This window comes from Pteropus vampyrus, unplaced genomic scaffold (genome assembly GCF_000151845.1).
Source record: "Pteropus vampyrus isolate Shadow unplaced genomic scaffold, Pvam_2.0 Scaffold4, whole genome shotgun sequence".
Taxonomy (NCBI): domain Eukaryota; kingdom Metazoa; phylum Chordata; class Mammalia; order Chiroptera; family Pteropodidae; genus Pteropus; species Pteropus vampyrus.
The window spans coordinates 7,072,201-7,077,035 of NW_011888785.1; the positions used below are offsets into that span (position 1 = coordinate 7,072,201).

Genomic DNA, 4,835 nt, shown 5'->3' on the forward strand with positions numbered 1-4,835 from the left:
TATAATCCTTTTTCAGATATATAATACCCTATTATTGCTGGAATAAATTCTAATGATACTTCCTAAGAAAGGATGCATAACACGATCCTCAGATGCCTAAAAACATCTTTATTTTCCTTTAGTTATATTTGAAATTTTAACTAAGTATAGAATTCCAGTTTGAGCATCCTTGTTTTACTCTCAACTTTGAACACTGTCTTCTAACATTAGGGTTAGTGTTGAAAAGTATTCCCGTCTGGTTATTTTTCCCCTTTTAGATAAACAGCTTTGGTAGATTTTACTTTCTCTCTTCAGAAACTTTTAAGTTTGTTACTTTCCCTTCATGGTATGAAGTTTTACTCATTTTCTCTCCTCTTGTTGGACTTTTTCCAATAACTGACCTAGGCACTTGATGGGTCCTATCAACCTGAAGACTAACGTTCTTCACTAATGGTTCAGAGCATAGCCTCTGGTGTCATGCTACTGCCATACGAGCTTCAGGCCACTAGGAATGGTTTATAACTTATCAGATATGAGGACTTAATTAAGTAATACAGTTAAGTAAAATAACTGGCATTATATTTTTACAGTTCTTATCATTAGTCGTAATATTAGTATTATCAGTAGCATAATTACCAGTAGTAGTAATACTAGTATCTCTTTGACAGTATTCTGTTTGGCATGTTGGACCCTTTGTTTTGACTTTGCTATTTCTTTAATTTTGTTTCTCTTATGTGTTCTTTTTGTGTTTTTGTTATACTCTGTAGAAAATTTAATTCAGTGTATCTTTCAATGCTAATACTAATATTTTTGGTAGTTGCATTTTTAATTGTTAAGGGCTCTTGTTCTTCTGACTTTTCCTTTTCATTGCATTCTGTTCTTGTTTTACGGATGCAATTCTCCTTGATGCTCTATATGAATACATATTAGAATTTGAGGATTTGCTCATCATTTTTCATTGCTTGTTTTTATTTTTTATTTTTATTTTTTAGGTGAGGCAACACTTGGTTGACCTCACAGATTGCAAGGACCTTGTCAGCTTACAATCTCTTATTTTTTTATTTTTTTTATGCCTACAACACCTGGTCTTCCTAGGTGGTCTCCCATCCAAGTACTAACCAGGCCCAACCCGGCTTAGCTTCCGAGATCAGATGGGATCGGGCTTGTTCATCATTGCTTGTTTTTAATCTTCTTTTGTTTGACGAATTCTCTAGTATTCCAAAGTAATTTTTTTTTTTTAATTTGTTTAACTTGGACTTTGTCTTTCATTTTGCAAGCACTTGTCACATATGTAGTGATTCATGATTTTCAATTTATACTCAATTAATGCAACATTGGAATTATTGGAGAGCTCTGGGTATATAACACAACTTGTTCCTTGATGGCCTCTCCTGATCTGTAATCCTTCTTGCATATTCTAGGTGTGACTTACTTTTCTACACTTCATCAACTGTATATACTTTCTAATTCTAGAAATCTATGAAAGTAAGAACTAAGCAGATATATTCTTCACATTCAGTTCGTTTTTATGAGTTTACATATCTTTGTGTTTCATTTTCATTATAAATACTTCCTCACAAGAGAAAGCAATTATAAATATGTGAGCTCACTTATACTGTCTTCCCTGGCACATTTTCTTTGTTGTTCGTTTGCTTGTTTGTGAAGGGTGGTATTATTTTGATTTTTTTTTTCAGTATTAAAATGTTCAAACCTAGTAAAAGTTAAAGAAGAGTTTAACAACTATAAATACTTTGCTTGCATGCAAGAATGTGCAAATTGTCACAACTGCTCCATCTCTCTCTAAACACAAATACATATTTTTCTTTTGTAAAACCATTCGAAAATAGGTGACATAGATCTTAACATTTTACCTCTCAATTCTTCCCCAAATGAAAATGTTTTCTCGTATATACACAATACCATCAGAATGCCTAAGAAATCATCATTAACCCAAATACATTATCCAACATTCCAGCTCATTATCATATTTTCTCAATTATCACAAAAATATCTTCAATTAAGTTTTATGCATCTCAAATGGCTATTATGAATTCTTTAGAATCCCCAGCCTGGAACATTCTCGCACCTCCCTCTGTTCTTTATGAAATGTGAGGAGAATAGTCTCCTCATTAACAATGTCTTCCCCTATGGATTTGCTTCTCTTCCGGGAACAAAATCTACTGGCAATTTACTATTCTCCATCTTGATACCTCCATGCCTTTTTTTCTCTTCCTTCTTTTGCTTTTCTTTAAAGTAAACTCTTCCAAACTTCTCCTACTACTTTCCTTCTAGATACTCACAGTAACTCCTTTGTCCTATAAAATCAAGTTTTTTAGGACACTCATTTTCTCTATGCCATTATTTTAAACATCATCAAATCATATCCTTCACACTATATTACTTGCAAATATCCTGAACCAAAGTCTTGTTATCATTCCTCTTCCTACACCAACATCACCTTTATGCACAGCTAAGTAAAGTGTTTTCTTTGTATAAAAAAAAAAAAATCAGAGGCATGCTTAGAGTTCAGATAGACACAAGCAAATGTACATGTGCTCACATTCTAAACTATTTAAAGATAAGAGTCATTTACCACATTATGCTTTAAAGAAACATTTTCTTTTGGTATTTGATCCTTATATTTCAAACAAGTTAATATTTGTAAAAATTTTAATGGTCTAATAATTAAACAACCCATGTAAATTTTTGTTGTTGTTGTTCTGTATCCTCAGCTCAAAGGCAGATAAGAAAGAAAAAGAAACCAGAAATTGTATCTAGCATAAGCAAACTAAACCAGTTATGAAATTTAGCATAATAACATGCAATAAGTATTTCCAACTTTGGGCATAGAAAAATTAAATTCTCTATCTTGTAAAATACACACCACAGATGAGATTATAATAAATTAAGTAGCTGCTTAACTATTTAAATAAAATTTATGATAAAAGACGTTTTCCTCTTTTCCTTCACTCCTTAAAAATAAAAGTGAGTGTTGACATGACTCTCAGTGGATTTTTAGAGAATTAATCTAATAGGGAAGAAAAAGAATATTTTTGAGGCATAAAATGTGCTTGTCATGAATATACTTCTGTACTAGTGGCCTAATACAACTATAAACTGTGATACTCTTTGGTTCATATGTGCATTCTTAATTAGGTGAATGAAATAATTTAGGGCCTAACAGGAATAATTTCCTGACTATTAAGCCAGTTCTCTAGGGAAATTTCCAGTAAGATGGTCAGAGACTTTGGCATAGTGCTCCTATTAACTATAATAAGAGTTTTGCATCTTTGAATCCTAGTAAAGCTCATCCTTTTATCTTTACTTTGAAACTCAAATATTCAGGGATTATAAGAATTTGGTGGGAAAAGTAGCTGATTAGTATCTGCAAAATTAATTTGTAATATTTGCTTTCTTTCCTTTAGGACGAAGTTGATAGTCACACAACATAGAATGTAATGGCAGCCTAGGGAGCCATCAGCATTTGGATTCATCATGTGTTCTCTTGATTTGAAATTACATTTTTTAAACAATAAAAAAAGTACATGTCAATGGTACCCAAGTATATTTCTTTTGTCTATTTATCACAAGTAAACAGTAAACCAAAGTGTCAATAAGCAAAAAATATATATAATTAGAGCAATATGAAAATCACAGCTTTTAACAAACAAGTGTGACCTAGAGTAATATCTGACCACCAAACTGATTGTACTTCAAGACTTTGTTCTACAGAACCATACCCTATCCAGATCCATGCCTTTCTCTGGCCTCATTTAGCCACAGGCTTCTTCTTGCCTAACTTTTGAGCTAACTATTACTAAGGTAAGCAGGACATACCAACCTGAGTCTGTAATGTGCCTGTGGCCTATTCCCACAGCTTTCCCAGTCTACCTGACTGGCCGTGACAGCAAGGCCCTCTCTGGGGCTGGAGCCCTGGCTGACATTCCTGTCCACTTGTTTGATACCCTGACACAATGCCTAGGAAAACAAATGGTTCTTGCCTTAAGGACTTTACATCATTCTTACTGCAAGCTCCCTGCTCTGAACAGAACACCAGGGATGTTCACCTCTCTTCAACAATCCCCATTGCCTAGAACTTTATTACCTCTCCATACCTCCCCCCACATGGTTTTAAATATCTACCTGGATCAAGTTCTTTGAATATTTATTTGGACTCTTAACCTCTGGTGGAGATACATTTTGTAGCCACATTGGATTCCAGAGTCCAAGTCCATTTTATCCTCGCTTTTTTTTACTCCCTTCAGGAGAAAGCAGGATGTCTGGTGGCCACACCCTTCAACTATCACTGCCTGGGAGCACTAGTTTTTAACCATGTTAAGGCTGAGATATTTTTGAAAAAGAGCTATGTAGTGTCCTCACCCCACAGAAAAGCACATATGCACAGACACTCAAAATTTGTTTCACATGTTATAAGGGATTAACAAACTTCCAAATATTCTCCCAGGCTTAAGAACTCCTGCTTCAGACTTTGAATCTTGTAAAGTGCGGGTAAACTTATATTTTCAGGTGCATGTGTACCCCTAATTCCTATTACTTTAAATGCTTGAATATAAGAAGCCCCTGCCCCTTGAAAAATCTTATCTATATCAGGGCTAAATTTAAAAATAAAATAGATAAACTTTTAGAAAAGCGTTAAAGGCCTACTTAAAATATTTAATATATTAACTTAATTACACATCTATGTTTAAGATTACATTTATAGAATAGACTTTTTTTAAAATGTTGCTCTTTTCCACTCTTAGATTTCACAAAGCAATTCTGTCAATTCTCTATATTTCCCATCTGCATCATTTATATGCGTCTTCCATCCTCACTAGAGCTTCTTGTTGAGTCAT

The 4,835-nt window shown here is 33.7% G+C and overlaps 1 pseudogene; it reads right to left on the reverse strand.

Annotated features, from left to right (window-relative positions):
• Positions 1-1,049: 1,049 nt before the first annotated feature.
• LOC111743213 lies at positions 1,050-1,168 on the reverse strand (annotated as a pseudogene).
• Between the last annotated feature and the right edge of the window lie 3,667 nt (positions 1,169-4,835).